This window comes from Lissotriton helveticus, chromosome 10, assembly GCF_964261635.1.
Source record: "Lissotriton helveticus chromosome 10, aLisHel1.1, whole genome shotgun sequence".
In the NCBI taxonomy this organism is placed as follows: domain Eukaryota; kingdom Metazoa; phylum Chordata; class Amphibia; order Caudata; family Salamandridae; genus Lissotriton; species Lissotriton helveticus.
Genome location: NC_136071.1, coordinates 820,607,065 through 820,625,226, shown reverse-complemented (window position 1 = coordinate 820,625,226; position 18,162 = coordinate 820,607,065). Strand labels below are relative to the sequence as shown.

General features: G+C 46.8%; 1 protein-coding gene across 2 annotated transcripts in view; it reads right to left on the bottom strand.

Moving 5' to 3' along the window:
* The window catches only part of LOC144784551 (protein nucleotidyltransferase YdiU-like), a 319,919-nt gene that overhangs the window by 270,406 nt on the left and 31,351 nt on the right, over positions 1-18,162 (bottom strand). The window lies entirely within an intron of this gene.

Below are 18,162 nucleotides of genomic sequence, written 5' to 3'. Positions count from 1 at the left end.
CTAGGGCGACAGGCACAATGCAAGTTGGGGGGGCCTTTGAGTCTAACGCAGGGGTGCAGGGTGGGGGGTTTTGTTTCCTGGGTAGGTTTTGGGGAGGGGGGGAAGTTGTTATTGTTTGGTTTCCTTCAAGGCACTATATTGATGGACGTTTGGACTTGGCTGTCGCGACTAATGTGGAGTAGATGTGGGGTAGATGCTGCGACTGCGTTTGGGATGGGGGTAGGGGCCTAAAATTGCTGTGTTGGAATGTTAACGGGTTGGGGGACAGGATAAAACGTGGTGTGGTGTTACAACTCTTGAGACGTCTTTCCCCCGATGTTGTGCTGTTGCAAGAAACGCATCTGATGGGCAATACCTGCCAGGCTATGAACCGTAGGGGCTACTGTCTCCTGGCACACTCCGGCTTCACCGCTGGCTCTAGGGGGGTGGGTATTTTGATCAGAGTCTCCCTCCCCTTTGAGATCGATGCTGTCACCCTTGACGACAGGGGGCGATATGCCGCCATTACTGGACGGTGGGAGGGGAAGGTCATCACTCTGCTCTCCGTTTATGTCCCGCCTGGCCTTCAGACTACGACCTTTGCCGACCTGGGGAGGGTGATACTGGGGCTCCCGGAGGGCATCCTTGTGGTGGGTGGCGATTTTAACTCCGTGGTCCGGACATGTCGATCACTACCCACCCAGGGATCTTGGGAGGTCCCAATCCTGGCTGGGTGGATTCCTTGACACTCTGGGACTAATAGATTGCTGGAGACTGCTACACCCTGGACAATTACAATACACCTTCCACTCTGGTGCACATGGCAGTCTCTCGAGACTTGACTATATCCTGATGCCCGCAACGCAGGCCACACTTGTTAAGGAAATTAGACATTTGGCTAGGGGTATTTCAGATCACTCCCCCTTGTGGCTCGTCATGGAGGCGGGACCGGGTGACGAGGGCCGGGTAGCCCCGATGAACCCTTGGTATCTCCGTGACCCTAAGATCCGTACGGAACTGATCAAATCACTAGACCATTATTTTGTGGAGAATGTGGGGTCTGTGTCTTCGTCTGTTTCGCTATGGGAAGCCTATAAGGCGGTCATCCGCGGCCACGCCTTATCGTTAATTAATAACGCTAAGAAACGTAAGTGCGAGGCAGTGGTCCGACTTGAAACTGAGATATCAGACATAGAAAGTGAGCTGGAATCTGATGTTACCCAGGACAGGTTGCACCTTGTTTGCCTCAAACAAACTGACTATAGGGCGTTGGTCACTGATGCCGCCAAGGTGATGAGTAGAGAGCAGCAGGGCTGTTTGTATGATGTTGGTGATAAGGCCGGAAAGTTGAAAGCTTGGTTGGACAAGAAGGAGAGGGCTAGTCGTGTGGTTCCTTTGATTGAGAGGGCGAATGGAGTGAGAGGTGAGAGTGGTTGACCTGGTCGAGATTGTGGAGTGTTTTTCTGAGTATTTTCAAACCGTATACTCCCTTGTATCGGACAGACCGTAACAGGATTCACATTTACTTCTGAGAGACATTGCTTTGCCCTGCTTGTCGGATCTGGATAGGAAACTGATGGACGCAACACTCTCGGTTGAGGAGGTCGCGACCGCGATCCGCTCTGTGAGATCGGGAAAGGCCCGGGTCCGAATGGACTTCCCATCGAACTCTATAAGCTGCGCCCAGACAAAATAGCACCACATCTTTGCTCGATGTTTTTAGAATCGCTAGAAGCGGGTACCCTTCCATCCGATCAAAGGCTCGCGTCTATCGTCGTGATTCACAAGGAAGGGAAGCCGCAGGATTGCTGCGCGTCTTACAGGCCCATCTCGCTCTTAAACGCTGAGCCTAAGGTCCTCGCAAAAGTGCTTGCGAACCGTTTAATCTCTGTTGTCTGCGACCTGATCCATCTGGATCAGTCCGTAACACAGCGCTTAACCTCCGGCGTCTACATGGCGCCCTTGCGAGAGCGTCCTCACTGAGTGAATCGGCCATTTTGGCTTCTTTGGACCCCACAATGACGTTTGATACGCTGGAATGGCCATATCTCTGGGCTGTCCTCTCCAAGTTTGGTTTCGGCCCTGTTTTCATCAGTTGCATGAAACTACTATATCAAGACCCCTTGGCCCAGTTGGTTGTCAACGGTCGTGTTTCTGGCTCATTTTCTCTCGGGAGGGGTACTCCCCAGGGGTGCCCATTGTCTCCGCTCCTTTTTGCTCTTGCTTTGGAACCTTTGGCGGCCTGGCTGCGCTGGGAGCCGTCAATGAAGGGTATACGCTGGACCCCTGATTTCGAGGACCGGATATCGCTTTACGTGGACGACATCCTGTTATACCTCACATCGCCTCGGAAGTCGCTGGTGGTATTGTTTGATGTCTTGACTTCCTTCGGTAAAAATTCTGGCCTTGTGATCAATTGGTCCAAGTCCTGCGTGTACGTTCTATCGGGAGACTCTCCTCCCTTGCCGCGTGGGTGCCCAATACAGGTGGCACACGCGGGTTTCAAATACTTGGGGGTGTTTATCACCTTGGATCCTTTGGTTCGCTATGAACGTAACCTGCTGCCCCCACTTCAGCGCTTGCAATCCGATGTTGTGGCATGGCATAGACTTCCGTTGTCCCCGCTCGGACGTGCGGCTCTATTTAAAATGATGTCCCTGCCCCGATTTTTATATGCCCTACAAAATACTTGCGATACCATCCAGGCCAGTTATTTTCGGGAGATTGAAAGCTTGCAGCGACAACTGATATGGGGGGACGGTCCCGCATAGCACCTGCCAAGTTGACACTTCCTTGGTATGACGGTGGCATTGCTCTCCCGGATATTAAGCGCTACTACTGGGCCTCCCAACTGGGGGCGATTAATCACGGCACGTATGATCCTGCGTCGAACCCCGCGTTCGAAATGGACAGATGGTTGCTGCCTGGTGGTGACTACAACAGGGCGCTTTATACGAAATCCGCAGGGAGGCTGCTCACTGGCCCCACCAAGATAGCGGTGCAAGTATGGCATAGTGCGAATGATGCCATGGGCTGGAAGAATAGACTTACACGCGCTACTCCGCTTTACGTTTACGAGAGGCTGGGCTCCCTATGGAAGACGAAAGGCTATGATAGATGGGACGTGATTGGTATATGCAGGGTGAATGATGTGTGGACTAAGGGTAGAATCAAAACTTTCGACGAGTTGAGATTGGAGTATGACCTGAGTGACAGGGAGTTTTTTAGATACGCTCAGATCCGACACGCGCTGATGGCGGTTTTCCCTCCGGGCACTGTGGTACCGGAGGCGTCACCGCTTGAAGATCGGGTGCTGGATGGGCACGTTCCCGACAGTACGATTTCGCTTATTTACAAAAAGCTGATTAACGATAGGACCGACCTTTTGCAGCGACTTAGGGAAGTCTGAACTGGCGATGGTTTGGAGTTAGATGACGAGGACTGGCAGCTGGCCATATCCTCGCCGAAAGAGGTTGCAATTCCGGCCCGCCTTAGGTTTGTGCAGCTTAAGATTCTCCATAGGATCTATGTTACCGGTCCGCGTTTGGTCCGTATGGGTTATGCCTCGGATGGGCTGTGCAGGCGTGGTTGTGGCCTTCCGGGCACTTTTCTTCATATACCCTGGGACTGCCCGGTGGTTGTTCGCTTCTGGAATCGAGTGCATGCAGTAATGGAAGAGGTCACGGGTGTTGCGTTGTTGCCTGAAGCTAGACGCTGCTTGTTGAATGTTTGGGAACCGAATGACTATGATTTGTCACAGACTCAGTGGGGGACCCTTGGCAATATGATCGCTAAGAGGGATATTGCCCAGTTGTGGGGCTCCCAGAGACCACCTACAGTTCTGGCATGGAAGGAGAATATGGACTGGTGTATGTTCAGGGAGAAGACGGTGTATGTGGCCCATGGCAGGCCCAGCAAGTGGGGTAAGATTTGGGGTCAGTGGAACTCCTACCGGGGAGATATATGTACACCTCCCTTTACACAATTGATGGCTGATCCTCCCTCCCCCTGACCAGGCATTCCTGCTATCATGTTGCTCTGATTGTCTTCTGACTCGCTGTTAACCTCAATCCTTCCATCCTGCAATGTCAATGATTGTATTATGTTCTTATGCTTTCCTCCCCGCAGGCCGCTTCGCCATTCGATTGATTGCACTGCCTTGATTGTTTTTTGTTGTTCATGTTGTTAAAAGTTTCAATAAAAAAAAATAAAAAAATAAAAAAAGAATGGAGCAATCAGTCTTGCAATTAAAACCAAAAGTATCAAGACAAACGGCTCAAATGTACCAATATTTACAGCAACAAGTACAAGTTTATCCTACAATAAAAGGATTAGAATACTTGCAAATGATTGCCAAAACACTAATCTAACAATAGGAACTCTATCCAATTAAAATGCAGTAAAATAATCCTACCATATCCAAAAACACATTTCCGTTACAAAATACAAGTATTAATTTTGTCTACTTATTTTTGAGAATTAAATAAATAGACAAAAAAAATATAATAAACAACATCAACATATAAATAGTACATTCCCCACCCACAATAAAAATAAGATAAAACCACTTACCTTGCACTGCAATTGAAATACCAAATCCAAGTGATCGAAAATAATCCACATCCAATTAAATGTTCAATGAAAATAAAAAGCCCAAGAAAATGTAAAAATACAACTGTGCCAAATCCATCGAAATTCACTACAAAATCTGCAAACCTGAATCCATAAAAAACCCGGAAACGTGCAAAAATTTAAAAAACGCTCCAGGAAACCCGAATAATAAAGGAAGTGTAAAAAAGTATTACTTTAAACAAGTAAAATACACTTCTTTTAGTTAAAAAAGGGAATACTTCCGTAAATGAAAACGCTGTAACCAAATACCTGTAAAAGAAAAATAAACACCCCCACCCTCACAAAATATAAAAATATACATTATTCACTAACAATAAATAGATATATAACACTAAAACTACCGAAATATACCCAAAACAAACAACTCAAACCAGGCCTAATTACGTACAAACGACGATAACACTTAAAACGTAAATAACTAACTACAAACATCAAAACTCCTAAACCCTAGTCCACACACCATAAATAACAAACTACTACCTTCAAAACATACTTAAATTTAAAGATTAGGGGGCGTGGCCAAGGCGGCGAGCATGGCGGACGCAGCCTGAGAGAGCTCCGTCCCGCCTATACATCATCCGCGCCATATATCCTGCATTTCCCCGACCTGCGATCCCCCAGACCAGACGCTCAGCATCCGGTGGCGGAGGGGAAGCTCCGGTGGAGATTTGGGCTCGCTCCGTGCTTTAGATCCGGCGCGGCGACCCGGACGAGGTGGGGCCTGCGCGACAATCAGCAGCCGGGACCTCGAGTTTCGAGAGGCCCGGCCGGAAGTGAGGCGGAGGCGGGGTCGGTCGCGAGGCCGGTACCGGCTCCCCGGACCTGCGGATCTCCGCTTGAGACAGGAGAGCCCGAGAGACCTGCGGACAGCGCGGAGCCACCCTGGAGCCGGGACACTGGCAGTGGTGAGGTGAGCCAGCGGGGGGAGGCGAGCGCCACAAAAGAGGGGGAAAGCACTCTCTGCTGCAGGCCGACCCACTCGGCAGCCAAGTCTGGCTGCGTGGGCCGGGGGTCCCCGGAGTGCTAGGGGGCTCCTGCCTTTGCCCCTGCTCCCGGGGACGCCTCCATACGTGCGGCCCTACCCCCCTCTCTCCCCTCCCTCCCCCCCCCCCCCGGGTGGGGACCAACGACGCTTGTGGAAGCCCGGCCTGGAGTGGGCTACTGCTGGGGGCCGACGGTGAGCCGTGAAACAGCTGGGGGTCGCCATCTGACGATTGGATTTCCCCCCTTGTTGGCCGGAGCTATTGACGATCCTGAGGCACAGGGCCCCCCCGGAGGGTCTACTATCCCTGGCTCTGCGAACGGAACGGGGGGCATACTCCAGTGGCTGAAGCGGAGGGGAGGTGGCGCTCAGCAGGGAGAGGACTCCACGGCCAGGTACGCCGGCATCCTTAGACACGTGCCCACCTTCCCCTCGGATCAAGACGCGACGCGGGAGTCCCTGACCGTGAGGGGAGCTGCCAGTAGCAGGAAGATACTTGGACGCCGGGCCTGCTCCTCATCATGACGCGAGGCGGCAACAGTGGGGGCGCCACGAAGCAGGGCCCCATAGATAAGTTTACGGGACCGAGTGGTGGAGCAGGAGCGTCCGGGGGCCAGCCCGGCCCAGGCCCAGGCCCAGACAATGCGTCCCTGATGGCGGCAATCACGCAATCACGGGACATGCTGGACGCAAAAATTGGGGCTGTTGGGGCTGATGTCACATTGCTTCGCCAGGATCTACGGAACGCGGTGGCCAGAATCACCGAAACTGAAACCAGAATAACGGAGGTGGAGGATGATGTGGTCGTCCTGAAGAAGAAGGTTGCCACTCTGGAGGGGCTACAGAAGAACTTGGCACTCAGGGTCGAGGACGCGGAAGGACGGGCCAGACGAAATAACCTGCGATTCGTGGGTTTGCCGGAGGATTGCGAAAAAGGCAACATGGAGGCATTTCTGACAAAATGGCTGGAGGGGTGGCTCCCCCCGGACTCCCTCTCAAGATGCTTCATCATTGAACGGGCGCACCGAGCGCTTCTCCCGAAACCGCCGCTGGGAGCACGCCCCCGCCCAGTCATCGCCAAACTCCTTAACTACCATGACCGCGACGCAATCCTCCGGCAGGCGCGAGCTAAGGAACCCCTGATGTACGAAAACCACAGAGTCCTGATCTTCCCAGATTACACAAAACTGGTGCAGCAACAGCGACAGTCCTTCACTGCAGCGAAGGCTCGGCTACGGGACCTTAAAATCCAATACGCCCTGCTCTATCCGGCCCGCCTGCGTGTCGTGTTTCAGTCCAAGACGCAGTTCTTCAACACGCCGGAGGAGGTCTTTGAATGGACAGACGAGACGGTCAGAGTGAAGGTGCATACTCCCCCGAGGCGCAACTCCGAGCCCTCCTCAGAGACGAGACCCTCGAGGACTCCCAGGAGATCGCGTAGCAGAAGCAACTGGAGGGCGCGCTCTCGGAAGACCCAACCTCCCACGGATGGCGAGTCGGGGGGTGACGAGGTGGTGGAGGCCCCAGCTCCGGACCCGTGACGATCCTTCACGCCTTAAAGCACTCTAATGGACGCCGCCACACGCTTTACTGCAAGAATGCGGTGTGGGGCGAGCAGTGGGTCGGGGGATGCCCATGAGTGGGCGGTCACCACCCCGAGGACTAACAGTAGTTAATCGGGTTACAGGTTAGTTGAAGTTGGGTGGGTGGTTGGTGGGGATCCATTGGCATAGACGGTTGGGGGTCTCCCGTTGGAGGCTGAAGACTGTCTCTACCGCGACAGATACTTCAATGTTACTGAGGTATAGGGTGGGGGGGAGGGGGGATGGACAACGTTGGGGTTGTGGTGGGGTTTGGGGAGTAGGTGGGGGTTCGGGGGATCTGGGTACGGAGTGGAGAGGGAGGTTGGTGGGAGGTGGGATGGTTGTTTTCGGCACAGTACACTTTCAAGGTTGGTTGTCAGCGCTGGTGTTTGGATGGCCCCGAGGGCTCGGATCTTTGATCTATACACCTATTGATGGCGGGTGGTACACAGGAGTCTAGCCCCACACGGGCGGGGTTTCGAGTGGTGAGCTGGAACGTCCGTGGGATGCTTGACAAAATTAAGAGGGGTGCAGTACTGCAGCTGGGGAAGAGAGAAAGGGCGGATGTGCTATTCTTACAGGAAACTCACCTCCAGGGCAATAAAACGCTTAGCCTCCAACGATATGGCTACCACCAAGTGTTCCACGCGGGCTTTGTGAGGGGGTCACGGGGAGTGGCGATTCTGATACACCATCGACTGAATTACACTCATGAGACGCAGTGGGTGGATGCGCAGGGACGGTTTATATTCATTAAAGGGATGGTGGGTGATGAGCCGATGGTCTTTGGCAGTGTGTATGCCCCACCCCCGCTCCAAGAAGCACTCATTGAGAAACTGTTTGATGTCTGGGCTGATATACCTAGTGTGATGTCTATTGTGGGCGGAGATTGGAATGATGTCATGGATGGGCACAAGGATAGATATAGATCAGATGGGGGGACCATTTCCCATGTTCCCACTAAATTGAGTGGTATGGTACGAGGGATGGGGTGGATTGATGCATGGCGGTACCACCATCCCCATGGCCGAGAGTTTACCTACATCTCAGCAGTGCACAAATCCTTCTCCAGACTTGATTGCTTGTTTGTTCCTAGTGGGTGGATGGGAAGGGTTGCTTCTTCATCAATACTCCCGCGTGGCTTGTCGGACCACTCTCCGGTCGCGGTTGATGTCCTTCTTGGTAGGACACGACAGCCATTTCGGTGGCGTTTGTCTGCATGGCAGCTACACCAGGACGACTACAGGTCACGCTTGCGCGAAGCCATTTCTCTGTACTGGGACTGCAACGATCAGCCCGACATGGACGCTATAACCCTCTGGGAAGCCATGAAGCCCGTGCTCCGGGGGGTAGACATCGCTTGGTGCGCGGCGGCGCGCAAGGCCCGCAGGGGTGAGATAGAGGAGACTGCGAGGCGGGTTCGAGACCTTGAGGAAGAGAGTACTGCCGAAGGGTCTGTGGATACCGTTGAGCGGTTGCTACTAATGCAGCAGACACACAACTCTCTTCTAATGGACGAGGCCCGCCAGCTGTGGCTGGCTACACAGAGTAGGATTTATCAGTGGGGGGACAAATCTAGCTCTATGCTATACAGACTCTGTCAGGGGACTTTCCATGCACAGACTCTACCGGGACTTCGCGACGAGGCAGGAGAGCCTGTGACGGCCCCGGTGGAACTGGCGGCCAGTTTCGCCCGATACTATGAGGCCCAATACGCCCCGCGAGAAACAATCCCTGAGGCGGAGGTGGACAAATTCCTAGCGGACCTCCCACCAAGGGCCCTCTCAGATGAAGACCGGGACCTACTGGACCACCCACTGTCCTTAGACGAATTGACCGCGGCACTCGGGGAGCTGAACACTGGTAAGGCTCCCGGGCCTAATGGGTTCCCGTGTGAATTCCTTCAGACATTTCATGTTCAACTGGGTGCGCGCTATAGACAGGCGCTGGAGGAGGCCAGAGACCGTGGTCGCCTACCGGCAGACTGGCGCCACGCCGAGATTGTTGTCTTCTGTAAACCGGGAAGACCCCCGGAGCAGCACGCGTCGTACAGACCGATCTCGCTCCTGAACGTTGAAGCGAAAATACTGGCGAAAGCCCTAGCCAATCGCCTTCTCCCGTATATTACGGACCTGGTACACCCGGATCAGGCCGGTTTTATGCCCCATAGGGCGACTAGGCACAATATCCGGCGCGCACAGATGGTGATAGAGGCAGCCAAAGCCGCCGGGATCCCGACAGCGCTTCTCCTGGCTGACATTGATAGAGCCTTCGACTCAGTTAGCTGGGTCTATCTTCGTGCGCTTCTGACCCGTCTGAACTTTGGGCCTCGATTCCTCTCGTATCTGCACCTACTATACACGGACCTGACGGCCTCGGTGAGGATAGCGGGCCATGGAGCCGCTGGCGGCATGGGTGAGAATTGACGCGCAGATGCGGGGACTCGAATGGGTGCGGGGACCGTCTGATCGTATTGCACTGTATGCGGACGATGTCCTCTTCTTCCTCACGGACATTGATAGATCTGGCCCCAGAGTTCTGGAAATAATGCGAGTATTTGGGGAGGTCTCTGGCCTGCACTTGAATACACGGAAATCCACGCTGTGGATACTGGGTCATCGCGGACGGCTTGGGCACTGGGCGTCGACGCTACAGGAGGCGGCAGGTGGCATCAAATACCTCGGTGTCTTTCTCACGGACGTTCCGGGAGTTGCCTGGACCCGTAATGTGGTGCCGGTCTGGGATCGCGTACGGTCAGACATGAAGGTCTGGTCCAGGATGCCCCTAAACATATATGGCCGCTCCGCCATTTTTAAGATGGTGGCTCTCCCGCGCCTTTTGTACCAGCTACAAAATCATCCATGCCCCATTGCACCACATTGGTTTAGGCAAGTAAACTCTGCACTGAGCCAGTTTCTCTGGGCTGGTGGGGCGGTCAGAGTAGCGCTCCGCACCTGTTTCCTTTCCACGTATTGCGGGGGTCTGGCGACTTCGGACATCCTATCTTACTACCAGGCTTCCCACCTTCTCATACTAAATGACTGGTGGTATGGAGACCGGGGAGACCCGGCCTATGCCCTTGAACGATACCTGATGGACCCGGACACGCTCCACACCATCCTTTATTCGGCAGGCAAGCGGAAAAAACTCCCAATTGTTACTCAAGTGGTTTTCCGAGTGTGGCGGGGAGCCCTTCGCCGCATGGGTTGGTGGAATGTCTTGACGCAAGAAACGCCCCTTTGGCACAATGGACGTCTGCCGGCACTCGCGGCTCTCCAGGGGTTCCGGGGCTGGGATGACATAGGCATCTCGACACTGGGCCACGTTATGCAAGGCACGACCCTTAAATCGTTTCAGGCTCTGCGGGATGAATACGATATGCCGCAGACCCAATTTTATAAATACCTACAATTCCGCCACGCTCTGTCCCCCTCGCTGTTAGGACTGGACAAACTGCCCGAATTTAGTCCCGTGGAAGCCAAGGTCTTTATGGGGGAACTGGGGGACAAGAAAATCTCCAATATATATCAGACTCTGGTCACGCACTGCTCTGCCTCACTAGATAAGCTACGCAAGGCATGGGAGGAAGATATTGGTGCCTTAGACGAGGATGACTGGAGGGAGGCCTTAGAGGCGCCACGAGGGGCGGCTGTTGCGGTGCGACTGAGATTTATTCAGTTTAAATATTTGCATCGTGCGTACTACACCAGAGAACGGCTGTGGCGAGCTGGCCTGATTGCTTCCCCTGAGTGTCTGAGATGTGGTAGCACGGTTGGAACGTTCTTACATACAGTGTGGTCATGTGTGCGGCTGACGCGGTTCTGGTCGGGTGTGTGGGACTGCCTGTCTGAGGTGCTGGGCTGGGACCTCCCCCGCTCCCCTAAACTGGGTCTCCTTCACGTAATGGAACAAGTGGGAGGGAATATCTACAAACGCCATCTGCTACTCCTGGGCCTTACAGTAGCCAAACGGGATGTGGCTCGGGCTCCTGTGCTGGAGGTGTGGAAGAGAGGGTTGGACTTTACAATGGGGCTGGAACGTCCGGTCTTTGAGGCCAGGGGGTGCCCCCGAAAGCACTTTAAAATATGGCAGCGCTGGGCTGAATATAGAGGGCTATGGCTGGAACCGCCAGTGCTGCGGGACGCCGATGTGGACCACTTACCGATTGATTCTGGGTGAAGGGGCCAACACACTGATTGCGACTCCAAGAACTAATACTTTGAATCATACGAACACTGTGCCGGGGGGGGGGGGGATCCGGGAGGGGAGGGCCAGGGTGGAGTAGGGAGGGGGGAGTTGGTGGGGATCCTTTCCTTTGAAAATGTTGATTGCACTGCTGTTGTTTATTGATTACCTGCTTGTTCATTGGACCCCTGATCCATAGGGGACGGTGACCTGATTATATGCTATTTCAACGAAATAAAATCTGTTATGAAAAAAAAATTGAAAGATTAGAACTCTTACCTTCTCAGACGCGAAGTAGCTGCCAACCGCGATCTTGAATCTTCCCAAATGACCCAAAAAGACTAAGGGGTCCATTAGGATGGCGGGCGGGCTTTGCCCACCCGCCACCCTATCGGAAAACGGGACCGCCCGCCTGAAGGGCGGGGGTCCCGGGGGTGCCATTAGGATGTGCCCGCCACAGTGGCGGGCACATCCTGTATTCTCAGCATTGTGGCGGGCGGTGCTCACTGCACCGCCCGCCACAATGCTGACAATACATCACAGCATTTTCATTTCCAAAGCGGAGGCACTGCACGGTACTTGCCGCTTTGGAAATGAAAATGAAGGGGGGTACCACAGGTACCCCCCCGTGTGCACCCCCCCCACACACCTTCACTCTGGGGGCCCGCAGGGCGCCCCCAGAGTGAAGACCGCTTGCACCGCTTGCACCGCATTGCACTCTTGCCATTGTAATATGGCTGGCAGTGTCTCATAGACACCGCCATTATATTCAACATTTTCGCCCCGGCCGCAAGGCGACCGGGGCGGAAAAGTGGCGGGCGGTGTTTTCTTCCGCCGTGGTCCCCCCCGCCTTACTAATATGGCGGGGGGAATTCAGGGAAGGATGTCGGGCGGATTGCCCCTGCCAGGCTGGCGGTGGCTACCGCCAGCCTGGCGGGGGCAATCCGCCCGACATCCTAATGGGCCCCTAAGAGCGGTTACAAAATAGAATACCCAAATAATGATGACAACATAAAAATAGTTACATAAATGACAAAATAATGTATTTAACATAACAAAAATTACTTTAACATTACAAACCTTGTATTTTTTTTATATGTGCATTTTTATGCTTATGTATTATAAACCATATGATAATTTCTAAAAATTGTAAAATTATAAAATTAAATATTATTAAAATATAATATTTAATATTATAATCATAAATATATAACTTTGTGTAAAAATGTATACTTTTTTTGAAACATGTGAAAGATATTAATATTAATAATACAATATTAATATTAATATTACTAGAAATAAAAGTGACATTATAATACAAAAAAATTAATTGGAAATATTATATACAATATTCAGATCAATATATTATGTAAATGTTATATTTTAAAAATGGAACTACATTTATAACATATCTTCCACAATATAATATTATGTTAATAATATTATAAAATGTACAGTACTAAATATTTTGAAATGTGAAATATAAAACTGTTTACAACAGTATGTACAAAATATAATATTATTTTAAATGTATGTTTTTTGTACTGTATTTTTTCAATATACCTAGGGGTCCATTATGATGTCGGGCGGATTGCCTCCGCCAGGCTGGCGGTAGCCACCGCCGGCCTGGCGGAGGCAATCCGCCCGACATCCATTGCCAAATTCCCCCCCCCCATATTAGGATGGCGGGGGGGACCGCAGCGGTGATAATCACCGCCCGCCTGTTTTCCGCCCCGGTGGCCTTGCGGCCGGGGCGGAATATGTTTAATATGGTGGCGGTGTCTGTTAGACACCGCCAGCCATATTAGTATGCGCATTCTGGCACGCCTTTCCGTGGCGGCAATGCCGCCACGGAAAGGCATGCGGAGTCCCCCTGCAGGGGCCCGTTGCGGGCCCCCAGGGACTCCGTGGTGGTGGGGGGTGCACATGGGGGGTACCTATGGTACCCCCCCGCATTTCTAAGTGCAACATGGCAGGCACCGCGCGGTGCCTGTCATGTTGCACTTTGAAATGCACAACGTGCACGTTTCACAAGGCGGCGGGCGGAGATTACTGCTCCGCCCGCCGCAATGGCAAAAATACAGGATGCGCCCGCCTGTGTGGCGGGCGCATCCTAATGCACATTTCGGGACCCCCGCCCTCGAGGCGGGCGGTCCCGTTTCCCGATAGGGTGGCGGGCGGGCAAAGCCCACCCGCCATCCTAATGGCCCCCCTAGTATTTACTTTACTCAACAACTAAAAAAAAGTTTTTTTGTGTCTGAAAATAAATTCAAAGAATTATACATTTACACTTTCATTTTTAAAAATTATCTACTTACAGTTATGTATTCTCTAAATAATAAAAATAAAAAAACAATATGAAAAACTGTGCATGGTGTTTTTACTTACTGTAAATTTTAAAAATGTACCAATTTCTCTAAATGTATTTTTTCAGAAAATAAAACCACTCCAATGTACTGTTAATTCTAGTAGATGCTGGACACTGAACCTATTTAATTTACTATTCAAACTCCAATCTACATTTAATTAGGGTAGGTGATGGACACTGAAACTATTTAATTTACTATTCCAACTCCAATCTACATTTAATTAGGGTAGGTGCTGGACGCTAAAACTATTTAATTTACTATTCCAACTCCAATCTACATTTAATGAGGGTAGGTGCTGGACACTAACACTATTTAATTGACTATTCCAACTCCAATCTACATTTAATTAGGGTAGGTGCTGGACACTGAACCTATTTAATTTACTATTCCAACTCCAATCTACATTTAATTAGGGTAGGTGATGGACACTGAACCTAATTAATTAACTATTCCAACTCCAATCTACATTTATTTGGGGTAGGTGATGGAAACTCAACCTAATTATTTTACTATTCCAACTCCAATCTACATTTAATTAGGGTAGGTGCTGGACACTGAACCTATTTAATTTACTATTCCAACTCCAATCTACATTTAATTAGGGTAGGTGCTGGACACTGAACCTAATTAATTTACTATTCCAACTCCAATCTACATTTAATTAAGGTAGGTGCTGGACACTAAACCTATTTAATTTACTATTCCAACTCCAATCTACATTTAATTAGGGTAGGTGCTGCACACTGAACCTATTTAATTTATTATTCCAACTCCAATCTACATTTAATCAGGGTAGGTGCTGGACACTGAACCTAACTAATTTACTATTCCAACTCCAATCTACATTTAATGAGGGTAGGTGCTGGACACTAAACCTAATTAATTTACTATGCCAACTCCAATCTACATTTAATGAGGGTAGTTGCTGGACACTGAACCTATTTAATTTACTATTCCAACTCCAATCTACATTTAATGAGGGTAGGTGCTGGACACTGAACCTAATTAATTTACTAATCCAACTCCAATCTACATTTAATTAAAATAGGTGCTGGACACTAAAACTATTTAATTTACTATTCCAACTCCAATCTACATGTAATTAGGGTAGGTGCTGGACGCTAAAACGATTTAATTTACTAGTCCAACTCCAATCTACATTTAATTAGGGTAGGTGCTGGACACTTAACTATTTAATTTACTATTCCAACTCCAATCTACATTTAATTAGGATAGGTGCTGGACACTGAAACTATTTAATTTACTATTCCAACTCCAATCTACATTTAATTAGGGTAGGTGCTGGACACTGAAACTATTTAATTTACTATTCCAACTCCAATCTACATTTAATTAGGGTAGGTGCTGGACACTGAAACTATTTAATTCACTATTCCGACTCCAATCTACAATTAATTAGGGTAGGTGCTCGACACAAACTATTTAATTTACTATTCCAACTCCAATCTACATTTAATAAGGGTAGGTGCTGGACACTGAACCTAAGTAATTTACTATTCCAACTCCAATCTACATTTAATTAAGATAGGTGCTGGACACTAAAACTATTTAATTTACTATTCCAACTCCAATCTACATTTAATAAGGGTAGGTGCTGGACACTGAACCTCATTAATTTACTATTCCAACTCCAATCTAAATTTAATTAAGATAAGTGCTGGACACTAAAACTATTTAATTTACTATACCAAATCCAATCTACATTTAATTAGGGTAGGTGCTGGACAATGAAACTATTTAATTTACTATTCCAAGTCCAATCTACATTTAAGTAGAGTAGGTGCTGGAAACTGAAACTATTTAATTTACTATTCCAACTCCAATCTACATTTAATAAGGGTAGATGCTGGACACTGAACCTAAGTAATTTACTATTCCAACTCCAATCTACATTTAATTAAGATAGGTGCTGGACACTAAAACTATTTAATTCACTATTCCAACTCCAATCTACATATAATTAGGGTAGATGCTGGACACTGAAACTATTTAATTTACTATTCTAACTCCAATCTACATGTATTTAGGGTAGGTGCTGGACACTGAAACTATTGAATTTACTATTCCAACTCCAATCTACATTTAATTAGGGTAGGTGCTGGACAAAACAACTATTTAATTCACTATTCCAACTCCAATCTACATTTAATTAGGGTAAGTGCTAGACTCTGAACCTATTTAATGTGTAAACCACTACCCACCCGTATCCCCTATGAAAACAAAAACTCACTCCAAAAAATTAGTATAGTTTAAAGAAAATATATTTTTTCATTACCTATTGACAGTACAAATTTACATTATAATTTTATCTTTATAAAATACTTTAGATTTAAATTTTAAAATTTAGATTTGAAATAAATATTTTACTTTTAAATACAAATTGTTAAAAACATTCACCACCCTTATCCCCTATAAACACAACATAACAATATAAAATGTATTTACAATTTTTAAAAATTAGAAATATCATTTTCCTTTTTACATCTAAATTCTAAATTTCCATTTAATTTTTTGTTTAAATTACAACACGTATCCTCTATAAAATATACATAACACTATTACAATTCCTCACCATACATTTAAAAATTCTAAAAACTAAATTTTATAATTTAGTAAAATATTTAATCATTTTAATTAAATATTTTAAATCACTCCCCACCCTTATCCCCTAAAATCCAACATCCCGCTCCTAAAATTATTTACACATTTAAAAAAATCTATTTATAAATTTCACATTTACATTTAAAATGTGATTTAAATTTTTTTTTTTTTTAAATTTCAATCTTGAAATGTAAATTTCACTAAAATACATTACAATTAAATTTATATTTTTTAAAACACTCCCCACCCTTATCCCCTATTAACCCAACATTCCACTCCTAAAATTATTTACACATTTTCGAGAATATAAATTTAAATTTCATATTTACATTTAAAATTTCTAATAAATTTAAAAAAAAATTAAATTTCAATTTTCAAATTTACATTTCACAAAAATACATTACAATTAAATTTAAAAAATTTAAAACACTCCCCACCCTTATCCCCTATTAACCCAACATCCTACTCCTAAAATTATTTACAAATTTTCGAGAATATAAATTTAAATTTCATATTTACATTTAAAATTTCTAATAAATGTTATTTTTTTTAAGAATTTCAATTTTCAAATTTAAATTTCACTAAAATACATTACAATTAAATTTAAAAAATTTAAAACACTCCCCACCATTATCCCCTATTAACCCAACATCCCGCTCCTAAAATATTTACAAATTTTAGAGAATATAAATTTAAATTTCATATTTACATTTAAAATTTATAATAAATTTCGATTTTGTTTCAAAATTTCAATTTTCAATTTTAAATTTCACTAAAATACATTACAATTATATTTATATTTTTTAAAACACTCCCCACCCTTATCCCCTATTAACCCAACATCCCACTCCTAAAATTATTTACAAATTTTCGAGAATATAATTTTAAATTTCATATTTACATTTAAAATTTACACTAAAATATAATTTTTTATTTAAATATCAATTTTCAAATTTACATTTCACTAAAATACATTACAATTAAATCTAACATTTTTTAAAAATATATATATTTATTCCTATTATATAAACATTTATATCTATTAAAAATAACAAATATATTACATCATATAACGATATTTTAACATTTCGATATTTACAACATCGATATTTCTTACTTCGACATTATTTACATGGATATTACATACAATGACACAAGACGACATTTTTAACTTCGATATAAAAAACATTGATATTACTTACCTGCGATATTTAGAACTCGATATTTCTGTACCTCGACATTAAATACTCGATATTTTGACTGTGTACCGTAATTATTCTGTGAAGTGCGTTCTCACCCCTTTTAACAAATAATCAAATTTCTTACAATCAGGCTGGTCCATCATTTTTGCCAGTTTACTGACTGTTAGTCAGGTCTAATTTAGATTCAGTAGTACTAGCAGGCCTGCCTCATCAATGCCACCTGGTGTGACGGTAACAGCCCAAATTCTGAAGAGGACTATTTTGTGGCAGTGAAGATGATGGAAGCTAGGCTGACTGAATCAGGCATGAAGACTGTTGTGGTTAAGTTGAGGTTTTCCAGGAAATAGAATGTAGTCTTGGAGGAAGATTATTAACCTCTAGTTGCTGATGGTGTCCAGGTATGGTGTTTTAGAATAGAGGTTCAATGATGGGAAAAAGATTTGAGACAAATTCCAAACATTAGGTTAAAAAAAGAGGTCTAGTAATGACTTGTTTAAGGATGGTTGGAACTGTTTGATTGTGTTAATGCTTCAGTGATAGAAACAAGTTAACAGACAAACAAGTAAAGATGTTCTTAATTTTCATGGGGGCAAAGCCCCATTCAAATG